Source organism: Lepidochelys olivacea (assembly GCF_965140295.1).
Source record: "Lepidochelys olivacea isolate rLepOli2 genome assembly, chromosome: 7".
NCBI lineage: Eukaryota > Metazoa > Chordata > Testudines > Cheloniidae > Lepidochelys > Lepidochelys olivacea.
Window position 1 is genome coordinate 15,884,005 of NC_140417.1, and position 26,215 is coordinate 15,910,219.

Here is a 26,215-nt window from a genome sequence, read left to right on the forward strand (position 1 = left end):
TGGACACTTTGATAAGTGGATGAAATTCTACACCAGGGGTGGCCAAGCTGTGGCTTGCAAGGCACATGCAGCTCTTTTACCATTTGAGTGTGGCTCACAGAGCCCCCCAGCCTCCTCCCTGTCCATTCTCCACCTACCAGACTGGGGGCAGGGAGCTCAGGACCTCTGCCTTTCAGCAGGGTGCTGGGGTAGGAGTGTCTGCCCAGCAGGTCACACCTGCTGGGCTCATGGCTTTGGCAGGAGCATGGCTGAAGCCCTGAGCCCTGGAAGGCACCTCCCACAGGGCTGGAGTCCTGAGTCCTAGATAGCGTGCCCTGGCTCTCGAACTTCTGAAAATTGTTGTATGTGGCTCGGACTCATTTGGCCACCCCTGTTCTACACAATCACTCTTTTTTGGACCAGCTCTTCTGTAACTTCATATTGCCACACATATGCTTTAGTCAAAAATAAATAAATAAATAAATAAATCCGTGTTCTCTTTAGCAAGAGCAAAAAGTCCAGTTTCTTTACTGATACCTTCACTTTAAAAGCTGTATCAAGAAATCCCCCTCAGGCCAATAACCTAGGGCTTCATCCAACTCTGATGCCAACTGGAGTCTTTCTATTGACATCAGTAGCAAATTCCCCTACTGAAGACAACAAAAACGCTATCGGTGAGAGTTTAGTCCTAATCCTGCACCCATTATACTGGCAAATGTATAATCCAGAGTAACTCACATATCTAGGGCAACCTATCCCTCTCCTCTTCCTCCCAGCCTGAGGTTCTGAGTGCCTCCCAGAAGGGCAGTGTGCCATCAGCCCCTGTTGATTTCAATGCAATTAGTATTAATAGCAGCATATTTTATATAAACTAATTATAATAAATTAAGATAATAATTGTTTAGAGTTTATTTAGAATATTCTTTGCTTCACCTAAACACAATATTTTATCTTTCAGAATCATACTTGAATATCTATTTAATGAAGAGATTGGTTTTGTCCTGGAGAGGAAGGATGGTCTAGTGGTTAGGGTGCTTGCTTGGAACATGAGATCCAGATTCAGCTCTGCCACAAACTTCGGTGTGGCAATGGAAAAGTCACTTGGTCCCTCTGTGCTCAGTTCCCCATCAGTAAAATGGGGCTTTAGCACTTCCCTACCTCCCAGGGGTGTTGGGAGGAAAAATGCATTAAAAAACTTGTGAAGCACTCAGATACTGTGATGGGAGCCATTTAATTACCTTAGGTATAAGGTCCTACTTGAATTGAGGGATGATTGTCAAAAAATAGCACCTGAGTTGCGGACAAGCCATGGAAAACTGTGGAAAAGTAATAATGGACCTTATTATGTGTGGTAGTAAAGTCCATTATTGCTTTTCCATAATTTTTCTCTGTCGTCCGCCTGGGGTAGCTGGTGCTCCCACTGTCAAAATTGTGGAGGAAGCTTAATATTGCCGAATCTGCAATATTGCAAGTTAAGTAGGGTGTTACTTAGATAATACCTAGCTCTGATGTATTTCTTTATCAGTAGATCTCATCTAGGTTAGAGTGAATTCTGGAGCTAAACCTGGATGCGCAATGACGCCCAGAGGTATGTGCTGACTGGGTCCACTAACCAGACTGGGGAAGGGGGGACGGGCATTCAGAAAAGGCATAATTTTTTTTCTGTTCAGTTCCACACGCCTTCACTAAAGACATCACAGAAGGTCTGATTCTGGAACACTAACAGTGGCCCTAGACTCAGGAAAAATTGGATCCAAATTTGGTCTCCATCTTACAGTTTGAGCATCTATGCTACATTGTTGGGCATTTCTTGAGGAGAGGGTGGAGAAACACGGCAATAGATGCACTGATCCCCCCCCCCCATTGTATGTCCCTCCCTTGCTGCTGACCCTTGTTATGCAGGGAGCTGCACTCTGTGGCACACAGATGTGCACAATGCAAGATCCCCAGAACAGACTCCCCTCCCCCTAGGGCAGTAGCATAAGGGGTGGGGCGGAGGGAATTGTTTTCCAATTTTTGTTAATGTTTTCAACTCTCCATATCCCCCAAAGAGGGTGCAAGAATTATCCTATTATGCAACCTAGAGGACTAATGGTACCAATATTGACACACGGTGGTGCATTCTTGGACATCTGTAGTGAGCCATTGGGAATTCACAGAGAGGAGGAAGCAGAATTCCAAAAAAGGTCAATTGAATCTAACTACTGTGCTGAGTGCCTTCTGATCAGCCTGAATTTGGCACCCATTTCTGGGCTTACTTTTCATTTTAGTTTGGCAGTTCCCCTATTGCAGAGTCAGAATCACAGAAAGCCCATTAATAAATGATTGTTTGCATGCAAACGCATATCCTCCCATGTACTGCTTAGCCTATGTAGAATTTCTTTAATATCCTAAAGTGTTAAATTTTTCTCCTATTTTTTTTTAGATGTATGATCTTTTTTGTACCTGATGAGTCTCATCTCCGCGCCCCCCCCCCCCATTTGTTTAATTTTGTGCTGTCAATAACTTTTCTTGGCTATCCTTTCCAAACAGTTAATCTTTTAACAATGTCTGCCACTGGTGGGGACAATGATCCTTTCAAAGAATCATTGACCTAAATTGCACTTTAATGCACATACCATGCTGTCCACACCACCTACGTGTCTCCAGGAATACTGGTAAATAACAAGCTCTAAATGTTTAGTCATTTCCTGCATCACGTTTGCAGGAGTCAGTCACTTTATGCTATTAGCATACGTAAGTGCATTGCAGTTCAAACAGTTGGTTTTCATAGCAGCTGTATGGTTTTATCTCCTTTTGGGAAAGTGCCACAGGGAGCATTTCAGTGACCCTCAGATTAATATTTCAGTTTGCTTTCCTCGGTGAAGGGGTGCACTGACAGTATCACTGAAAAGTCACATCTTGAAAATGATTCTCTTTACCGTTTCCTTGGGGGGGGTTTTAATGCCTGTTGTGGGGAAATCTGACTTTTCAGATATAAAATCCCTTATATTTTAATGTTATAAGAAATATTGTCTACAACAGAACTTCTAATTAGTTTTATTTATTTATATAAAATGCTGTCAGTTTATGGATTGGATAGTAATCGCTCTAGGCAGGCATCATGAAAGTTTCCTCTACTCTATCAACACACCTTAATCCTGAGATTCAGTAACCCCTGCTATTGCAGTCCTGAGCATCTACAGAAACTCATGCCAATCACACAGAGCTGTATGGTAGTTTTCTCATTTACATATGGGGCAGGCCAACCGCCTCATTCTCACTCCTTACCTAGGTTAGGACTTAACCTGGTCTCCAGAAGTGAACAGGTAGTGCAGAGAAACCAGCCTTTGCTCACTTCCCTGTGTATCTGTATCACGGGATATGTAAACAGGAATGCATGGAATTCTGCAACCACTGGCCCAAATTCTGCTCCCACTTACGTGAGGTTAAAAAAAGGGTTTGCAGCATAAGTATAACCCAATAAGGACAGAATGTGGCCAGGTTTCTGTCCGGTTACTGTCACCAAAATGGTGGCTGCGTCTTGTTTAATGTCTTGGTAACAGAAGGCTAGATTTAAGAGAAAATATATAAATTCCATAGGACATTCTTAACAATATAATTGTTTTGTTTGTTACCCCTCCCCAAGGACTACTACAGATATAAGCAAAAAGAAAAGGAGTACTTGTGGCACCATAGAGACTAACAAATTTATTTGAACATAAGCTTTCGTTCACAGCTCACTTCATTGGATGAAGCTTATGGTTATGCTCAAATAAATTTGTTAGTCTCTAAGGTGCCACAAGTACTCCTTTTCTTTTTGCGAATACAGACTAACACGGCTGCTACTCTGAAACCTACAGATATAAGAGCTCTTGAACATAAAGGGTTAGATTCTCCAGTCTAAGTCCTCTTTGTACCATTAATGCGGCACAAAGTGGATATTAAGTGGCCAGAGGAGAATTCCCCCTGTGCAATTCGGCCTGGGGGTTGGGGGGATGAAGGGAGAAGGGCTGAGCCAGAGCTAGGACAACCCTCCACTGGTGTAATCTTCTGCTACTTCTCTGCAGCTCTAGCTTGCTCCTGGTCCAGATGGCTCGGGATCAGGGAACACAACCAGCTCCCTACATTTCTCCCTTTCTGGGTAGGGTAGTAAATCTGCCCTAAAGTATGTTTTAGCTGGGGTATGTAGGAGAATCTTGAATTAATTTATATTTTCAGGACATAGCAAAGGCTTGATCACTAGTGTGCACCTCCTATACTGCTCTCCATCCTCTTCAGCCTCAATTAACAGAGGGAACAAACTGAAGTCTCAGAATTCTAGTAAGAGCATATGTTCTGGGAGACCTTGCTACATTGCACAAGCATTCCCATTACTGGGATCTGGCTTTGTGAGCACAGCACATGAGTCAACAGCACAGCTAGACATATAACGTGGGAGTCACACCTACTCTTGGCTGCAGAATTATCCAGAGAAACAGAAGGTTAACAGGAACACAATAAAGACTAAGAAACCCTTAAAGGTTAGTTCCAGGAGTTGATTCAGTTGGCAAAGGAAAAAAATATATCCAAGAACAGGTCAAGCCAAGCAAGAGAGAGAATGGTAATGAAAAGCTACCCTATCTACTTCCCTATGAAAGACCAGTCTGTTCAGATCAGTCAAAATCATGCTCAGTAAATACCTTTTCTTTCTCATTAGCTGGTTCATGTATTGGGCCAGTATTGATTAGTAAATGACAAAGTCAGTTGACTAATGAAAGCATTGCGCCCTGTCTATGCTACAGCGGCACATCTCTGGGGCTGCAGATGTGGCACTGGAGTGAAGATACTTCCTACACCGCCAGAAGAGGGTTTCCCATCGATGTAGTTAATCCGCCTCTCCCAGAGGGGGTAGATAGGTCCATGGAAGAATTCTGTTGAACTAGCTGTGTCTATAATGGGAGCTACACTGACCTAACTACAGCACTCAGGGTGCTAAATTTTTCACAGCCCTGAGCAACATAGCTAGGTCAAGCTAATTTTTAAGACCAGAACTTAGTGGTGCAAGCTTTACGGTATGTAAGAAACATTAGCTCCATAGGAGTACTGTTCCCAAAGGGAGACGGTCACCCCAAAAGGATACAAATACAGGCATCCAAGGCAGTTGCCCCATAGAGGAAAATATTAGGGGGCAGCAAAACTCTTAATGATTGCTTCTTTGTTTTTGTCTTATCTTTAACTTTATTTTAAATAGAAAAATCTCAGACATAAGCCTCAGCAATGAGCACCTCTATCTAAGGTACTTCTATGGCACTCATTACACTCGTATCTGAGCTCCTTGCAAGTTTTTATTTATTTAGTCTCACAGCACCCATGTGTGCTAGGGAAATGATAGTATCTCATTTTATTGATAAGAACTGATTCACTAAGAAACTTAAGTGACTTGACCAAGGTCACATAAGGATGTCTGGCCAGTCTGTGCATGTGGACCCTGAGTCAAAGCTCACTGTAGTCAATGAAAAGTATCCTAATGAGCTTTCGATCAGCCTCAGAAAGCAGAAACAGCATGAGTGGAAGAGAGGTCATCCTCAGGCTTGTCACTTCATAAAGATACACACAGTTAAACATTGATTCTAACACAAGGAAAGCTAAATCCAAGTCCATTTACAACAATAGGAGGGCTCCCAATAGCTATAAGTGGAGTTAGATCAGGTCTCTTAAGAATGTTTTTGCCTTAGAAAAAGAATGAATGCAGGAAGTTGTTTAGTTGCCAGGGAGTTACCTTTTTTCCCTGAGAAATTAACAAAAACTGCATATGGTGAAATAGCTCCCAGTCTCTCAGTATGTAAGTTTCCTGTTTTATTGCATGCCTGATTTCATGCTTTGGGAGGTTGGAATTATGAACACCGTGGTGGTAAAAACTTTAGTGGATCATGTTCTGATCAGAATTGTTAAGCAGGTACCTCACTGACTTTGATCTGGCTCTTACATCAGTTATATAATTTCTTTGGCTTCACTGGAGTTTGGCTTCACTGGTGTAAGTGGAGCCTGCCTGTTCTGCTAGGTGTCTGAAGACATAAGTTTCAAGATGGTCTTGTGATGAAGGCACAGGACTAGGAGTCAGAAGATCTGGATTGTTGTAAGGTTTAATTCCCCAAAGTCAGTGATGTATTCTGAGATCCTAAGGCAGAAGGCCTCAGAGAAGAGCAAAGACAGTCTTCCATCACACTCTTAGCATTTGCAGTGTTGCTGTAGCCATGTTGGTCCCAGGATATGAGAGAGGCAATTGTGGGTAAGTAATCTCTTTTATTGGACCAACGCTATGGGGCTCAAAAGCTTGTCTCTGTCGCCAACAGAAGCTTGTCCAATAAAAGATACTAGCTCACCCACCTTGTCTCTCTTACACCCTTAACATGTTTTTTATACAATTCTTGTTGAATTAATGGGTTTAGTTAAATCTACAGGTGAAAAACTCAAATGCAGTTGATACTTAGTTGGAGTCTAAAATATGGGCATTTGATTAGGGGGTGATAATGCTGCCTTTCTCACTGTGTTTGTGCAGCGTGTGGATGCTAGGTATTGTGATGACAGGATGGAATAAGACTGGCTTTAAGCTTTTTTTTTTTTTTAAAGGTGTGTTTTTACCTCTGGTTAACTAACTGCCCAGTGGCTTGGTGAGCTTGATGTTTTGCTGGTGTTTCACACACAACAATTTTTTTTTAAATTGTATTTTGGGAGGCAAATTTTAATGAAAAAGATTTAAATTTTTCAGTAAAAAAGTGTTGTTTTTAAATGAGGCACCAAAATTTGTCAGTTTTTGTTTTTTCAAATTTTGTTCCCTCTGTATTTTCTCTGCCTCTCCCTTCCCCTCTTTCAATGGCAAAAAGGAAAAAATAGTGGAGAGGGGGGCGAAGATACTCACACTGAAAAAGCATTTTGCATTTCCATTGTTTTAGTTGAAAAATTGGAACATTTTGAAAAAAATTTTGCAGTAAATTTAAAAAAAAAAAAAAAGAAAAGGCCATTTTTAATCAAATTAAAGACTCAAGTGAAAAATGTCAGCCATCTTGATGTGTAAGATTTGTGTAGCTGATCGCAACTGTCATATTTTCCTTTGGTGTTGGGCATAATTTTACACAGGCCTTCCAATACAGACAGGTATAGAGTTTGCCAATTATTCTCATGGCACTACAGAAATCCTCTTCGTTGCTCCGCTGACTTGTAAGTGCAGTCAGTGCTTTGAACAGTAGTTTTGCTTTAGGGGCATTTGTCATTTTGTCTGTCTGAAATGCACATGGCTGTTAAGCCCTTAGTCTTGTGATGGTTTTTTTTTTTTGTTTTTGTTTTTAATTTCAGCCCCTTGATTTTTCACTTTCACAGTTTCTAATTATTTTCCTGAGGCAGTTTGGGAGGTTGGTGAGCCACACTGACTTTGTATTGCTGTGTTGCTTAGGGCATGACCAGCCATAATCAAACATTTAACTGATGAACCATTGCAGGCTGGTGAAAATAAATCCGCTTTTATGAGGCATGATGGGAAGTGTAGTCTCGCTAAACAATAGGTCTTTTCAATAAAACTAATAGCTACTTTTTTTTTCTTTCTCTCTTTCCAAATACTGAACATAAATCAATCAACAGCTGTTCAACAGCAATAAAAATTACAGCATTGTATTCACTTGAGGGCAGTTGTTAAGACATTTTGGTGGAATGCAAGAATGTACTCGAACAATGACAGGAAAAAAATTAAACCCTGGGCCATGCTGAGCTTTCAGAACTGAAGGGATTATGTTAGCTCTGTGTTAATTTTAATGTCACTGAGAGGATAATAATCTTAAACTTACACTGTGTCTTTCCTCATTAAAAAAAATCTAAGCACTTTACCAACTAAAGCCAATGTAAAAAACTAAAAACAGGATGAAACAAGACAGTACCAGGCAATAGGAAGTGAAGAAGAATCTCATATCCAATTGAAACATTGGGACTCATTTAGATGGGCATAATATAATTACCCAAATTGGAATTTGGCCGAGATGTCAGTGCTAATACCCCTCCTCCTGCCAAGAGGGGTATGGGAACAAGAGCTTGTTTTTATATCTCATCTCAGAATAAGCACATAAATTACTCCGCCCCACTTCTCTGACCTTGTAATCACATCGTCCTCTGCCAGTTGACTCCACTTCCCTAATTTTCACTTCCTCTCTTTGCTACTCCCCACAGTTGGGGTGAAGAGTTTGCTCTTTCACTCATCCTGCCCTCATGGCCGGGAACTCTCCTCCACGCAAGCCGGTGAGTCACTTCCTCTCATTAAACGGTCACCTGCTAACCTTCCTCTGTGAGACTCTCACATTCACAGTGACTGGCGTTCAGGAGAAAGACAAGGGTCCTGGTAGCAAGACACTAAAAGGTGAAGGTCAATATCCCTACTGCATATGCATATCCCTCACCATTACCACTATCTACAACCTCACGGCAGCCTCTGAGGCAGTAAAGAAAGGTTATCTCCCCTTAGAGGCACCTACAATTAATACCAAACAACTGTGTGTTGTGAGAGTTTCTACTGTCCTTCCCTGTGCTCACAATACTAACTTTTCTCCTCGTTTTTCTTTCCTCCCTTCTTCACGCTCCAAGGGCCTGAAGCCGCTGGAAGTCATGAGTGCTCAGCACCTGTCAGGATTGGGGAAAAAAGCTGCTTAGGAATAGGACACCGATAGCTTTTAGCACGAACCAGCCATGGCTGTTTGCTTCTCTCTAAATATGTGATTGACTGTAAGAATCAAAATATTTTAAAAGTAAGGTAATTAGCAAATGTTGAAATAATTCTGCATCACCATGGATTTTGGAGAATGTTGGTAACATGATTCAAGGCTTTTTTTCCCCCTGAGTGTAGAACTAAAACAAACATGTGGTGTGTGAATAGCCAGTGGTGAACGCCTTAATCCAGAATGACAACTCAGAGATGAGATTGTGAATATGTCGATGTGGATATGTGTGTTAGCTACCTTCTCTTTTGGTACCAGGTGTTGCAGTGGTAGGAAGTGATCAGAAAACCCCAGGCAGCAGTTGAAACCTGCTGACTAGCTCTCAATGGTATCGTGATGCAAATTGCATTTAGTGGACTGCAAATGCAGCTGCCAGAATCGGGTTCTGGAAACCAGTTCTGACAGGCTGAAATATCTGTGGTCAGAGGGGGAACCCTGGACGGGGGCGAGGGAAGCTGGGGGTGGGCATGTCTCATACATGCTCCCTGTGTACAGGAGGGCACTAGGTGCAAGATGAACTGTTCGGAGGAAATCTGCGTGCATCAGTACAAAGCTGCTGAGATACCTCTCAAGTCTCCTGGGCTGTGTCACAATTTTTCCCAGGCCTTGGCTGAGAGATCAGCTGATAGAACCGCTGCTAAACTCACCCCAAGGGAATGAACTTTATTCTGCTTCAGAGCTGGTGCTTAGATGGGGCCCATCCTGCCTGTTTTCATTCACTTGCTTCTTGCTTTGGGGGTGCAGTTGGAGCCTCAGACTGACCAGGGCTTCCCCTTTCTGGGTTTGGGGAGTGATGCACATGCACACTCTGACCCTGGTGGATGAGGCCAGGTTGGGCAACCAAGGTGATGTCCCACCAGATGTGAGTTTGGCCCCAGGTTGGCAACAGAGAATCTAGGATGGAGGGTCCTCTTGCTGTCTGTCAGGCTGGTAGGCTGGAATGTCAGCTCTGCAATCAAAGACAGGCCAGGAGATGGGAAAGCATTAGCTTGGCTAGAGAGCTGTTACCCGCTACTTCCCTTTTAGACTGCTTGGCTGGTTATGTGTATCTTTCTCCCTGCCAAAAACAAGACCCTTGTGTTGCTGGAGGGTAGGAGCTTCTCCCATCATCCACAAACCAGGAAATGGAAGAGACTCAGTAAAAAGAGCTTCTGTAGTGCCCATTACCCTATGTTAATGGGACAAAAGGCATCATCAGCATTATCATTCAGGCAATCAGTATAACATTATTCATTTTAATTGGACTAGTCAGCAATAAACAGCTAGAAAAGGTCATCACCATCATCTTGGCTTTAACGTTTGTTGAGGTTAGGTACAAAGAAGGGGGGCAGGTTTAATGTCTTACCTGTATAATTTAGGGACTGGTCCAGCACTTCCATGTATACTAAAGCAGGATGTGCAGCTGCTTTCATGAAACTTCCTCTGACGCTTTTCTGATTAAAACACAAAACAGAAACACAAGCTCCTGCCAGGGAATTTCCCTCCCAAATTGTGAATTTTTGAATAGCATGAGTGAAATGTCGGAAGTTTTCATATAAACCCCTTTTTCTGCATAGACAATTGTGTGTGATTTTTTGGTAATGGGTGCGGTAATCTCTGGTGCTGTGGAATGTCATACTTTTAGATATTGCTCCACGATGAACAAAATGACCATTCAAGATGCTTCTGAGACAGATGTACAAAATATTCTGACAGAAATGCAAATATTACTTCAAAATCATGGTGTGGTTGTTTCTTCACTTTTCGTGACAAACCAAATGTTTTTTTAAAAACATCCTGTAAAGTACAATAATATTCTGAGTGAAATATGGATCAATTCTGGTTATAAATATGGTTTTGCATTGAAAACATGCAACAATGTATGTGTTTTGAAGGAGCAAATAGCCATGGAGATTGGCACAATGTCACACATCCAAGATTTTACTCTATATGAAATCTCTGTTATCTAGCCAAACAGAACAGAATGCATTTTTCACACCCAAAAAAAAGGGGGAAAAAATCTCTAAAGCACAAATTTTCAATTTTTCACAATTCTATGGAGGCTTTTTCAACATCCCCCTAATTCAGAATAAAACATCATAATGTAAGAGCCGATCATGTGACAACTGCAACTAAATAGCAGTGAAGGGGTCATCAGGATCAACTGAACTGACCCCATTAGTCATCAGTCTAACATATGCCGTGACAGCGGTTGTGCTAGAAATCTGGAGGAGGTTTCATGATGGAAGATCAGGCTAAATAAAGGTCTCCCACCTCCATAGTTCCGGCAGCTGAATTTCAACAGTGTATCTAGTCACAATGTGACATCCTTATATTTAAAAAAAAATAAATAAATAAAGCTATCCTCGAACCACTCTAATTCTGGTGTTGATATGGACTACTGGGTGGCAGCCAAAATGACTAAAGGCGTAATCTCTGCTGAGGTGAGGTGTTCCTAGGATAGTCTGTGGTATATTTCCTTAACAAATATCTGTGAAGATAATCTGTAGAACAACCCCTTCTTTAGGTGGTAGCACTGCTGAAGTTCATCCATGGACTGGACTCCAGGAGTTGCTTTTATTTGTATTCATCCCGGGGGGGGGGGGGGAGGGTATGAATCTTATAGCAAGGCCAAGCACCACAGAATATCCAGCTTGGCAGTGGTTAGTGTCAGCAAAACTGGGTTAGTAAAACTCTGAACATCCTGACCAACCCAAACTCCAGGCAGCTACAGCAAAAGTTGCCCCTCTTGGATAGCTAATAAAGTCACTGAACTTTTGTCTTCCCTCTGAAGATTGTAAGGGGCATGCCTTAAAAAATGAAAGACATGAACTTAAAATATTTATGTAGCTAACAGAAATTTAATAATAATAATTATTATTTAATTATGTGAATTACCATAAGGCCTAGAAACCCGAGTTATGGACCAGGACCCCATTGTGCTAGGTGCAGTACAAACATAGAACAAGACAGTGCCTGCCCCAAAGAGCTTACAATCTAAGTCTAGGACAAGAGAAAAAAGAGATGGGTACAGACAAACGGATGGAGGAATACAAGAAAACAATGAGACAATATTGGTTAGCATCAGGGCAAAGGAGAGTTTTAAGGAGGATAATGAGGTAGCTGTTCACTGGGAGCTCCTCCCAAACGTGAAGGTTCAGCATGGGAGAAAGCACAAAAGCTCTTGTCTGAAAATTGACTAGTGGTCAATGGAGGCTGAGGCCTATCGGAGGCATGGGCCTATCGGAGGCAGGGGTTGACACTTTGATACTAAATCAGGTAGGGTGGGGATGGGCCATGAAGGCCCTTAAAAGTGAAGACAAGTAGCTTGTATTTGAAGTGATAGAGAAGGGGGAACCAGTGGGGAGATGTAAAGAGTGGGGGTGACGTGGTCAAAGTGACAGGCTAGGAAAATATCTTTGCAGCATCGCTCTGAATGGGTATGAGCAGGACAAGATTGCATTTGTCAAGGTCAGAGAAAAGGCTGTTGCAATAAGTGAGACGTGAGATGATGCGAATCAGGATGAGAGTTTTAGTGGTGTGGATGAATAGGAAAGGCCGTATCTTAGAGCTGCTTTGCAAAAAGAATTGGCAAGATGCAGACATAACCGGTATGTGAGGACTGAGAGAGAGATCCGATTAGAAGAATGACACCAACAATATGGGCCTGAGTGGCTGCATTGCTGCAGTGGATGAAACAAAGTGGTGTGAATTATCCTTTGAGATTCTTCTGGATGATGGCTTAAATTTTCAAATTGCTAGTTCAAAAGTTTTTAGGGACTCAAACTGAGGTACTTTATAAGGGCCTGATTTCCAGAAAGTACTGAGCACCCACCTTCTGAAAGTCTGGCTCTTCTCAATTGTCAAGTTGAGTACTCCCTAAAAGCATTAGTCATTTTTGAAAATTTGGGGCTATGTAAAGTAAACTATTATTGCTCATTTTTTTTAAAAACAGGGTGCCATAATATTTTTACTATAAACGGAAAATAATGGTTCAGACTTCAGTCCTGCAATTGGATTTGCATGGGCACAAGGGTCTGCCATTGTGGATCTGAGATCAGATGCCTTTTGATATCAGTGTGTGGCCTTTCGTACCATGTTTGCATAGTTACTGAATAAACATACATGGCACAAACAGCTTGCAGATCTTTTGGAACCAGCTTAGACATTTATATAATTAATCAAAGTCGATCTAACTAAGTGCCATATCCTGTACCCATTTTAGTTAGTAAGTTACAGCAGATAAATGTTTCACTGCAGTATAAAAGACAGTTACCTTTTCCGTAACTGGTGTTCTTTGAGACATGTTGCTCATGTCAATTCCACAATAGGTGTGCATGCTCGCCACGTGCACCAGTGCCGGAAGTTTTTCCCCTAGTAGTACCCGTAGAGGGGAGTGCCCTCCCGCGACCCCTGGAGCAGTGCCTGCCTGGCACAGTATAAGGGGGAGCTGCGCTTCCCTCACCCTCAGATCCTTCTTGCCAGACAACTCCGACAGAAGGGAAGGAGGGTGGGATGTGGAATAGACATGAACAACACATCTCGAAGAACACCAATTACGGAAAAGGTAACAGTCTTTTCTTCTTTGAGTGATTGCTCATGTGTATTCCACAGCTATATCTGTTGGAGGTGGATAGGAGTTCACAAGTTCTCAGGACAGAGTACCACCCTGCCGAACCCGGAATCATCCCTGGCCTGGGAGACAATCACATAGTGTGAGGTGAACATGTGAACTGAAGACCACGTGGCAGCCCTACAAATGTTCTGGATGGGGACGTGGGCCACAAAGTCAGCTGACGAGTTGAGTGCGCCTTCACAATGGGCGGCGGGGGAACCCCCACCAGCTCATAGCAGGTATAGATGCATGAAGTGATCCAATTGGAAAGCCTCTGAGTGGAAATCGGCTGACCCTTCACACGCTCAGCCAAGGTGACGAACAGTTGCGAAGACTTTCTGAATGGCTTGGTCTGCTTGAGGTAGAAAGCCAGAGCTCGCCTCATGTTGAGCGTGTGGAGACAGCTTTCCTCACTAGTCGCATGAGGCTTGCGGCAGAGGACTGGCAGAAAAATGTCCTGACCCATGTGGTAGGCAGAGATCTCCTTCGGGAGGAACGCGGGGTGTAGGCGGAGCTGGACCTTGTCCTTATGAAAAACCGTATACGGTGGTTTGGAGGTTAGGGCCCTGAGCTCCAAGACCCGCCTGGCCAATGTGATAGCTACCAGGAAGGCCACCTTCCACAAGAGGTGAGACCAGGAACACATGGCCAGTGGTTCAAATGGGGCCCCCGTGAGCAGAGCCAGCAGCAGGTTTAGGTCCCACCGTGGAACCAGGGGCTTGGAATATGAGTAGAGACTGTCCAGACCCTTAAGGAACTGGCCAGTCATAGCATGGAAAAACACCATGTGCCCTTGCACTGGAGGATGAAAGGCCGATATGGCCACCAAATGTACCCTGACTGATGAGAACGCCAGTCCCTGGGCCCTCAGGTGGAGGAGGTAATCAAGGATAAGCTGGATCGGGGTGGCCGTCGGGGAAACACCCTGGCCTGCCGCCCACCTCGAAAACCCACATAGGAGCGGCGAGTGGAGGGTCGTCTACTTTCGAGGAGGACATGGTGAACCTATTCCGAGCATGTCCTTTCCTAGCCACTGAGCAGCCACGCCATGAGGTGAAGCGTTGCTAGGCTGAGATGAAGGAGGTGGCCCTGGTTCTGAGAGACCAGGTCCAAGCAGAGTGGCAACTGCCATGGCAGAGCTACCACCAGCCCCGAGAGGGTCCTGTACCAGTGCTGCCTGGGCCATGCCGGGGCAATGAGGAGGACCCTGGCTTTGTCCATCTTTATTTTCTCCAGGGCCCTGCTGATCAGAGGGAACGGAGAAAAGGCGTAGAGGAGCTAGCCTGACCAGGACAGGGTAAAGGCACTGGAGATAGCGCCCCTCCCTAGGCACCCCCTGGAGCAGAACCGGGGGCATCATTGGTTCTGCTGGGTCGCAAATAGGTCCACCTGGGGAGTACCCCATCTTCGGAAGAACTGGTGAGCCACTCCCGGGTGTAGAGACAACTCATGCTGAGAGGAAAAATCCCTGCTCAAGCGATCCACCCTCACGTTCCGGGCGCACAGCACGTGGAAGGCTTTTAGGTAGATGTCATGGGCTATACAGAAGTCCCACTGACTGAGGGCTTCATGGCAGAGGATCGGGCCCCACCCTGCCTATTATATAGAATATAGAACATCGAGGCCGTGTTGTCTGTGAGGACCCTGACTACCTTGCCCTCCAGGTGCAAGCGGAAGGCCATACACACAGACACACATACCAGTTGCACCGCTCTGAGTTCCTTTATGTTTATATGAAGGGGTAGGTCTTGTAGAGACTACAGGCCTTGGGTCTGAAAGTTCCCCACATGGGGCCCCCCCAACCCAGGTCCCACATGTCAGACACCTGCTCCAACGACGGGGCCCTGTTCCTGAACGGGACCCCTGGGAGCATGTTGTTTGGGGTGGACCACCACCGCAGGGAGGTGATCACCGAGTTCGGCATGGTGAGGACTTTGTCCATTCTGTCCGTGGCCTGGGAGAACTGCGAGGCCAGCCAGAGCTGGCGGGACCTCATTCTGAGTCTGGCGTGATGGACCACATATGTGCACGCAGATATGTGACCCAGCCGTTGCAGGCAAGCCCTGGCTGCCATCACTGGGAACCTTGTGACCAAGTCGATGAGCCCTTTCAGGGTCTCGAACCTGTCTGGTGGGAGAGAGGTCCTGGCTGACATTGCATCCAGTAGCACCCCGATAAACTCTGTGTTGGACTGGGATTAATGTGGACTTGGCGTTGTTTATCTACAGGCCCAGGGCAGTATATGTGGACAGGAGGAGCGCCACATGATCCCTCACCTGAGAACGGGAGGTGCCTTTGACTAGCCAGTCATCCAGGTATGGGAATATCTGGACCCCCTGGCGTCTGAGGTGGGCCACTACCACTGCCATACACTTTGTAAAGACCCTGGGGGCAGTGGACAGACCAAACGGTAGGACCGTGAATTGGTAGTGACTCTGTCCCACCACGAAATGGAGGAAGCGTCTGCCCCTCGAATATGTGGATGTGGAAGTAAGCGTCCCATAAATCGAGAGCAGCATACTAGCCCCCGGAATCCAGGGAGGGGATGATGGAGGCCAGGGAAACCATGCGGAACTTGAGTTTCACCATGCAGTGGTTCAGGCCTCGCAGGTCCATGATGGGCCTGAGCCCCCTTTGGCCTTCGGGATAAGGAAATACCGGGAGTAATACCCCTTGCCCAGGAACTCCTTGGGCACTGCCTCTATAGCTCCTAGGTCCAGGAGCCGCCCCACATCCTGCTCGAGCAGGAGGGACAGGGGCAGAGGGCAGTTGGCCGGGGAGGAGTTAAACTGAAGGGTGTAACCTTGGGCAATGGTATTGAGGACCCATCGGTCCGAGGTGAGCTGCAACCATCCTGGGAGGAAAGCACACAACCGATTGGAGGAAGGGAGCTTTACTGGGGGTATGTCCCTGCTGAGAACTGGTGGGGTACCCCCGAGCATCCTGTCAAAAACACCTTTTGCCCGCCTGCTTGACCTTAGAAGACCCAGGCTGGGGAGCAGGCCAGGATTGCTGTTGCAGGCGCTTTCGATAGTCCCGCTGCTTTTTGTGGGCAGCCTTGTACTTTGGGAGGCAGCCTGGGCGGGAGCTGGAGATGGACACCAACGGTGGTTCTGAGGCCCCAGCCACTGAGCAAGCCCCCACTGGGGGCTACGCCAGAGGTCATGGTGCCCACTGGTACCACTGGGATGGCCACGATGCCTGGTGCCATTGCGCTTGCTGAGGCGGGGCTGGCAGTTCGGGCTGGCTAGCTTGGCTGGTAGACGGGCAGCTGTGTGGGGCGGCCGGGCTGGCGTATGATCCGCTGCTGCCTCTGGACGGGGCGTATCAGTGGTGCCGAGATCTACATCTGCCATGGGACCGCCACCTCGACCCAGAGGAGCAGCACTGATGGTAGTAGCTGCTCCACGAACGGCCTCAACAGGTGGACCCGCTTTGGCGAGATGCTGGCGATCAACTCCCGGGGCTACGGTGCTTTGGCCGAGACTTGGAACAGGAGTCTGAGCGGGAACGGTGTCGACGGTCGTGTCACGACTGACTGCGGTATCTCCTGCAAGACGAGGACTGTTGGCGATGTCTGCCACAATCCCGTCGATATTCGCTTCACGAAGATGAGCGGTGCCGGGAGTCCCGGTCAGACAGCACCCATCCAGACAGTCTGGCTGGCGTCAAGGGGAATCCACATGGACTGAGCCCTGAATGGTCACTGGGCGGTGAGCAGTGTCGGGAACGTTCCCTTGACTGAGACTGGTACCGGGCCGGTGGCGACTGTGGTGATCCTGGTGGCAGCTTACCTCTGGAGCGTGGGGCCAACATCGGCGGAGCTCCAGGCACCGGAATGGACATGACGTCCTTGGCTGCCTGGAGAGCTTTGGGCGTAGATGGCATCTGGACATCTGGAGAGGCCCGCTCCGAAGGGGCCGGGCTACTCCACTCAACGTGAGTCGGAGGCCTAGGGCCCGATGGGGATCGAGGACTACCCAACATGGGCCTAGCCTCTGTCCTAGACTTCCCTCGGTGCCGTTGTGAAGAGGGAGTCTTTCCAGTCCTCTTGGCATGCCCCATGGATGGGGAGCAGCGCCGAGTGGACGATGGTACCGGAGGGTCTCTGCATACGATGCCGCGGGGCCAGGTACTGGTTTGGAGCCGCATGCTGGGGTTGGGGCCAGCACCAACTCCATCAGGATAGGCCGGAGCCTAATGTCCCTTTCTTTTTTAGTTCGGGGCTTGAAAGACTTGCAGATCTTGCACCTTTCGCTGATATGGGTTTCTCCCAAGAAGCGCAGACCATCCTCGTGCGGGTCGCTCCTTGGCATAGAGTGCTTACAAGAGCCGCATGACTTAAAGCCTGGGGCGCGGGGCATGCACCGGCCTGGGCTCAATGACTAACTAAACTAACTGAATTAGCTAACTGACTACAGGTACTACTGAACAAACTAAGAGTTCTGGGGACAAGCTGCAGCAAAGCTGGAGCTGAGCAGTTCCGACGCACCTTCACTGGCGGCAAGAAGGAACTGAGGGTGGGGGGAGCACAGCCCCTTTATACCAAGCCAGGCTGGTGCCGTGGCGAGGCGCTCCCCCCTACAGGTACTGCTAGGGGAAAAACTTCCGGCACCGGTGCACGGGGCGAGCACGCACACCTATTGTGGAATACACATGAGCAATCACTCGAAGAAGAACATATTTTAATTCCTGCTAACATAATTTAGGTCTGGCTGTGAAGGCATAATTCCTTTCTAAACATGAACTGTATGTAGCTGGAGATATTACTCCTGGAGTATTCTGCACAAAAATTTAAAAATTCTGTGCACAGTGTTTTAAAATTCTGCATGTTTGTCAAAATAATGCAATATACCGGTAATCACTATGGTTTCAATTATTTCAGTAATTTATTTAAACTACAATACAATGTATGGAAAATGGGAGTGGGGAGTCCCCTTGTCTAACAGCAATGTAGCTAGGTTTGACCCTTTTTATTTCTAGCTATTTAGTCAACAAATATATGCAGCCATATGCTCAGAGTTACACGATGGGCAACTGAAGAGCAAGTGAGGGCTGGGGTATCAAACTCATAATTTATAGTGGCTATTGACCATCTCCATAAAGGTCAGTAGCAAACAGTTCATGGAGCATATTTTGATAGGAAAATTTTCAGTTCAAAAATTTAGACCAGTTTTAATCCTTAAAGCACCATAAGCATGTATGAGGCCATACTGTCCTTTTCACCACTCTGGCAATGTAAAGGAGCCTTACAACTTTTACATCTGTTTTATATTCCTGGGGGAATTCACAAAGACAATGGGAACAATTCACTAAGCAGGCAGGCTGCTACATTCTGCTCTGCCAGAAGGGCCAGACCCTGCCCTATGCCTACTTCCTCAGAAACATCCCAAGCCCTGCCCTTCGACACCAAGCATGCTGCAATAGTGAGCGAGAGGGACAGAATCTCAATCTCTCTCTCTCTCTCTCTCCTACGCATGACTGCCCAACCACCCCCTGAGTGGTTATTTATGTTTCAACCAGCTGCTCCAGGTGCCTGAACCAACCTTCCTACACTGCCAGGGAGGGGCGTGTGACCGTTCTTGGGGCTTCCCTTTGCTTCCTTGTCAGAAGTCATTTTTCTGTGGGGAAATAAAGAAATCTGTGGGGGACATAAATTCTGTGCACATGCAATGACACAGAATTCCCCCAAGAGTAATATTTGCATCACACCCAGGCCTGAATCTAATTTGGGTGGGGGGGTTAGATGCAAGTGTGCATGCTTATACACACACACTCTTACTTGCTAAAGGGAAATTTAGAAATAATTTAGTTTCATATTATAGTAGGGAGTACTGGTGAAAAGAAATTCTCTCTAGTTCAAGCAGGGGTTATGGCCTGTGTTGTGCAGGAGGTCATATTAGATTATCATAATGGTCTCTTCTGGACTTAACCATCTATGAAATGTGAGTAAATAGGATGCTGTTTCCACGACTGAAATCTGAGGGGGCCCATTTCCATGACAATGTATCATAAGGACGTGATTCAGCAGCTTTCTAGAAATGCCACAACCTGAAAGAGGCAAAGAAGGAAGTTTTCCTTCTGTGTCTTTTTATGTTAAGAAATTAAATGACTTTGGTTCTCCTTTCAGGGAAAACAGAAACTTGGTTTAAAAGAGGAAAACCCCACAGTCCTGCCGCACTACACCTCTGCACACCCTAGCCATGCATTTCATACGTTACACTTGACCTGTTTTGATACAATAAGGTATTTTCCCCAAAATGCTAGTCACAACTTTGGCTACAGCCAGCCAACTCCTAATCTGTCTCAAAGTAACTTGAAATGGGTAATGTTTTATTTATATTTATACACATACATACATATTCTTTTACATTCCTTAAAAAAATAAGTGAATTAATGCAGCAGACGGAAGTACTCTGTCTATTTGTGGAATGGGTGTGGCATGGACATCAGCAACAACAGCTTCTCCCATGCTACTCCAAAGCTCTGTCCTGGAGCAAACGTCCATACGGGTAGGAGGATAACTGAGTCTCCATGTTTGTTCAATGGGTAAGGGTACTAAAGCAGTACAACCTGTAATAGCACATTTTGGTTTGTTTTTGCAGTTCTTGCCATTAGGAGTTTGGGTAGCACAGTGATTAGTGTGGTATAAAAAAAATACTGTAGATAGCGGATCCATTCCATTCTTATAGTTCACCAACTTTTATGCATGCTGAATGCTGTTACAGCTGAACAAGTGACTTACAGCTCTGTAAAAAGAGAAGGAGTATTTGTGGCACCTTAGAGACTAACAAATTTATTTGAGCATAAGCTTTCCTTAAGTGATCACTCTCGTTACAGTGTGTATGGTAACACCCATTGTTTCATGTTCTCTATGTATATAAATCTCCCTACTGTATTTTCCACTGAATGCATCCGATGAAGTGAGCTGTAGCTCATGAAAGCTTATGCTCAAATAAATTTGTTAGTCTCTAAGGTGCCACAAGTCCTCCTTTTCTTTTTGCGAATACAGACTAACATGGCTGCTACTCTGAAACCTTACAGCTCTGCAGTCTACCACCCATTCCTCAAGCCAGCGATAACAGGCAGTTCCAGCATGAAGGATAAATGGGTCCAGTGGCCTTCTTGTTCAGGTGTCCATTCCAGAGCCGCCTTGAGGAAAATGGAGAAATAATGGTGCTTAGGGTAACTTTAACTATAAAATATTCCAGGTCTGTAACAAATGCACGGATGAGCAAGTTTACAGTCACTGTGGGATCCAGGATGAAATGAGGCCTGTCATCCATAATGTCTTCTCAACTAATTAGTACATACTCTGCACCCTAATGAGAACCTGTTCCATTTTCTAATCACTTCACTCTGCTGGTCCTTCCCTCCTGCCTTCCTGTTCAGTGCCGTTCTTTAGAAAGTTTATCTGACAAAGGGGCTGCAGTCTACTGGGCGGGGAGGGGGGAGAAGTCATGAAGAATAGCTTTGGAAACCTGATATTTAGCTGAGTGTTGTTATGTTTATAATCTTCTAATTCGGTAATAAGCCTCCAATCTCGTCTAAGCAGAATGACAAGCTTGAAATGTGCCCTCCCCCGCTCCCTTCCCCCAAGGGTTTCCAGACACAGCAGTTAGATCCTGATGGTCTCTTCATTTGTAAAGATGTTCCATAGGAAACTGCAACTGGAACATGTACTTTCCAAAAACAGCAGCAGCAAGCAGTATAATGAGAGTCTCCCCGCTAACATAAATATGAAAGCAATGCAAGGCAGCAGAGCTCACAGGGAGCAGGAGCTTCACCTTTTGCATTTTCTTTCCAGCAGAAGCCAAGTCCCTGCACTTCTGAAGGGAAAGCAAAGAAAATCTTTAACTGGCTCTTGAACAAGGAAAGAAATAATGCAAAGACTTGGAGCCAAAGCTCAACCTTAGCCTGTGCTTAGGTGTGCAATGAAAAAGTGCTGTCTGGGAGGGGAGCCCTGAAAGGCAACCTTTGTGCCACCTACCCCCACATCACCAGGATGAGAGATTTACATCCAGCAAAATCTCCATGGCTCTGGTCAGGGTCTAGTGCCGGGGAGCACGGTCTACAGGTTTCACTTAATGCACCCTCTAAGCCAGCTACCCCACATCTTCCCAAGCCTATTGCAGAGGGGAATGAATGAGACTATGTCCGAGAGCCAGCAGGCCCAGATTAACGAATGTGCACAGAGTCCCCATGTCAGAGGGAACCCAGACCACTGGATTTGGGAGGGTGGCGTTGCAACAGGCTAAACCTGAGTGGCGCTGTGACCCCATGTGCTAGGTAGCAATGCTACACATTCAACCACCTCCCCCACCAAATCTGAGTGAGTAGCATTGTGACATGGTGTGGGGGGATTCCAGTGCCACTCAGGTTTGGCCCAGGGCAGTATGTGTGTGTGGAGGGAGCGGGGCTGACTGGGCCAAATTTGAGTGAGTGACATTGTGAGGTGGCAATGCCACTCACTGAACTTTGGCCTTTGCTGTGTGAACGTGGGCTTGGTAATGGGAGTGAACGGAGCTGCTGGGCAACCAGGGTCAGGAGGAGCTGCCCTAGCCTGGGATGGGAGCGGAACTCTGAGCCAGGGGGGCATTGATCAGTGGCTAGGATGGACCTGAGAGCAGTGGATGAGGGACTGGGGCAAGCTGGTGAACTATGGGGTGAGTAGGAAGTCTTGGAAGACTGTGGGATGGAAGGCAAGTGGGGCCATTGGGAGAAAGTGGGGATGGGGGCAGGAATGTTGGGGGCTGTTGATGGTGGGGCTGAGGGGTTGGGTCTGTGATAGGCAGGATGTGTGTAGGGGGAGTGTCAGGATAAGTGGGGGCCAGTGGAGGGTCTTTGAGGTATACGCAGAGTGGAATAGGCATTAGTACGTCTGTGTGTTGGCTGAAGTATGTATGAGGTCGGGGTACTTTGCTGTGTGGCCCCTGTTCATGCCACACAAAGCTGGCAGCAGTTGAAGCAGAGCTAGAATACTGTGTGCTGCTCAGGTTTGGCCTGAGCAGCACACAGCACACTCCTCCATCATGATTCTTTAATCCAGCACTGGAGCCAGATCTTCAACTGATGTACATAAGCATATTTCCACTGCCTTTAGTGATTTATGCCAATTTACACCACCTGAGAGCCTGGCCCTGGGATCAGGTATGTGTGCTACATTTCTGATTTCTACCTTATCCCTTAAATGTTGTGCAGCGTAGGGCTCTAACAAAGATTTTCCCCTTCTAGCCCATACCAAATCCAATGTACTAGGGATGCATGTGCTTGAAGAGTATGTGAACATGTGTTTGTAAAAAATAAAGAGAGAATGAGGAATTTATTTAAATAGAAAAACTTTCTCAATCATAAAAACCTTAAGGAGATGACTAACTGATATGAAGTCGCGTGTCACTAGAGATGTTTATACTTCTGTTCTGAAAGCTATACTGAAAATATTGGGCCAGAATCTGAACTGCTGTAAACTGGCATAGCTCTGCTGACTTCAGTATAGCTACACTGATTTACCCCAGCTGAAGATCTGCCCTATTGACAATGGGGAAGATTAAGTTGTAGAAGTTGAAAAGGCATATGGGGCAACATTTTTATTAGGGGACGTAAGATGTAGCCTGTCCCAGTACTGGTGTTTAGCATATCTGCCATTTAGTACAAGCGTGCTCATTCTTAGGGCAAAATAGTTTCTCTTTAGGACTATTTTGATAGTTTGTCTTTGGTGAAGGTGACTTAGACGGATGCAGAGGAGAAGAGTGCTCTGTCAGAGAGGCCCTTCCAGCATGTAACTGCAACATACCATGCTCTGCTCCTCTTTGTTCAGACCGATCCTGCAGTATGAATTCTTCCATTTTTCCCTACTCACTTTAAATTCTGCAAAGAAGTAAATAAGTGTAAATACACAGCTTGGCAAACACAGCGTGGGCTACTGAGCCACACCTTTAAATATTTAAAAAAGGGGGGGGGGCTCAAAAAAACCAAGATTAGATTTGAATGATCATAATAGCTAATTGTCTGTCTGAATTCTGCATTAACTAGCTTCCTGAGGCAGGAAAACAGCTGTTTGTCAGCTCTAAAGTTTGGTAGCACACTCAGACAAATGTTAATGTCCACCCTCAAGTATCCTATTACAAGGACGGCATCTTTTAAACCACGCTACTGTTACATAATTGTAAGTTGGTGGCTTCAGATGCAATACTATCAGTGAAGCTTAGCACTGTGAGTAAGAGGAGCCAGTATTCAGCATTGCAGAAATTAGGTTGGAATGCATTTTGCCTAGGTTAGAAATTTAGTCTCAAATATTTAAGGCAAACTGTTCAAAGGGCTCCTAAATACATATTTTGGCTCCAGAGGGAGATTTTCAAAGATAGGAAGCGCAGTTAGCTGCCCAGCTCCCAGTAAAAGTCAGGGGAAGCTGGGTGCTTCACTTCCATGTGTGCCTTTGAAAAATCTTCTTTCTAATGCAGTGGCCTGATTTGCAGATGTACTGGGCACTCAGAGTTCCCATTGACTTAAGAAGGACTGATGGATGCTTAGCAGCTCAAACTTATATTTGGTCCAAATATGATCCCTTAAAGGCACAGCCCTTCCCCTCTGACACACCCTGCACTGGGGACCAGGGAGGAGCTTGGTGTATGTCCTTCTGACAGCTCTAGCTGGCCAGGGAATCTTCTCACACCGCAGGCAGTCCCTGGAAGTGATTGCTGCCCTCTGGTTTAAGGATCCTTTATGCTACCAGAACAACATGAAGGGGCTTAAGCACAACAGAGAATTAGGTCATCTATGCATAGTGCAAAATTATTATATAAATGTAAACATGCTTATTATCTTCTTAATAATGGTAAAAAAAAAAAAAGGAACATCAGACCTAGATGCCATGTGATCCTGAATTTATGATGTCTTTTATTGTGTTCTCGCTGGCTCACAATTATACGAGTAAGTTCCAAGCACGAAAAGCCAGAGAACAGAATCTAAAAGCAGAGTTTAAAAAGAGATAAAGACAAAATCATCACTAGACAAAGACTGTTTAACTACGGGACACATACTCAACACCTGGAGATTCATGGGACTAGTACAGCATTTGTTCCAAAACCTGACAGGGTGGGAACAGAGAATTACTGATGCAGAGGCTAATTGATTTAATACGTAAAAACTCTGGACACCATATGGCCTCAGTTAGATATTGGTCCTTAGCTGTTTCTTACCAGTTGGTTGCTCATTGTTACATTCTTAAATCAAACAATCATTTTCATATCTGACCCGAGGCACCTGATGCCATCTTTGCTCAATGCTTGTAAAATGAAACATCTGTTCTCCATTTTGGCATTAGGTGAGAATTCATGTTGGGACTTTTGCTCTGTAGATGGTACATCAGTACCAGTTGCAGATGCATTAAGATCCTTGGGTCAGGGATTGTTCCACTCAAAAAGAGGTTAAAATAATTTAGCTGCTAATATAGTTATGGCCAAACTATTCTAAAACTCCATTACATAAAGTGTGAGGGGCATCATGGGTGACATTTGTCACCCATGAGTCCTTTTCTTAAGGAAACTGGGTATTAGGTTTATTTTGTTCTCTCTCCACCCCCAATTTCAATTGGTTGTAATTTCTACTTAATTATGGATCTCTTCTCCTATAGTTGGTAGTTAGATTATTCTCTTATTAGAAAACATGACTGCAGGACTTCAGCTATATCTGCATCTCAATATTACAAATGATATTGTTTCAAATCTAAGGAATATGGTGAACAAAACTGCATATAATTTTGATTACACACAAACCTACCATGAAAACTGCATACTCCATTTAGGTTCATTTAATGTTTATTCCAGAGGAATTTACAGAAACACTTACGCCGTCTCCACATCATGAGACACATCTTGTTCAGGATACAGATGGGCCATGCTGAAAATTCAAGGGGGTTCTGATCCAGGGGTTTGGTTTGTTATAGAGAAAATGACCTGTGATACTGTCTTAGATACAAATCCAAGCTACTTCAGTGATGCTGGTGTGTTCAGATCCAGATTTATTTTGTTGTTGGAGTGACCAGGAAACATAATTGTGTGTGTAGTTTGTCTGACCTAAATGTTCGCAGGAAGGAGGCCATGCATTACTAAGCACAGACAGATAACACAACTGCCACACTTTTATCCGCTGCTTTTTTCTTCCTGCAACAGTTATGCTAAATACCAGCAAATCTTTCTTTCCTCTTCCAGTGCACAGACAGCACATATAAATCAGCCATCCATGTGCATGCTTAGAAATAGTTCCCAGCACATCCAAATAGTTGCAGCCTTCATTTATAAAATCTTTTATAAGGGACATATAGTCCAGAAATCCTCTTACGGAGAGAACACAGACACCCCACGTACACACCTACAAACAGCATGGAATGTTAAACAAGTTCATATCAATACTATTCTAGAATTCTATTCCCTGTCCTCCAGTAACATCTCCAAAATGTCTCTATTCTTGCAGCACCCCATAGTTCGATCCAATCAGCTTCATTCACAAATCTGCTTCTCTGTTTACCTTGGTGACAAACTATTACAAATAGTCCTTAATGTGTCCTTGATGTTAATGATATTCACAGTACAGGCAAGTTCCACTGAACTACTGAGCAGTCATCCCTCACTTTGCTCAGGAGGTGGTGTCTGAGGTCAGGAGGGCAAGGTACGAGTGACCTGTGCCCTGGCATTCTTCTTCTTCTTAGCGTATGTGCAAGGTGGCACATGAGTAGGGTTTATCACCTAATTGGGTCCCCTGGTTAGATCATTAGCTTCCCCGGCTCAGACCGGGTATCAACGGGGAGCGTGACATGAACGCTGATCCATGCCCCCCTACCCTGGCATTAACTGGAAGGCAAACACATTGTACAGCTCTACTTGTTCCTTATTGGGTATACACACACATACACACAAGTAGCATGTTT

At 45.3% G+C, this 26,215-nt stretch overlaps 1 long non-coding RNA gene across 1 annotated transcript; it reads right to left on the minus strand.

The window, feature by feature from the left end:
- Positions 1-19,606: 19,606 nt before the first annotated feature.
- On the minus strand, positions 19,607-24,087 carry LOC311524023. The gene is made up of 3 exons (XR_014712467.1): positions 23,887-24,087; positions 23,084-23,157; positions 19,607-20,442 (listed from the first exon to the last, which is right to left on the minus strand). It is a non-coding gene; the product is annotated as an uncharacterized lncRNA (long non-coding RNA).
- Between the last annotated feature and the right edge of the window lie 2,128 nt (positions 24,088-26,215).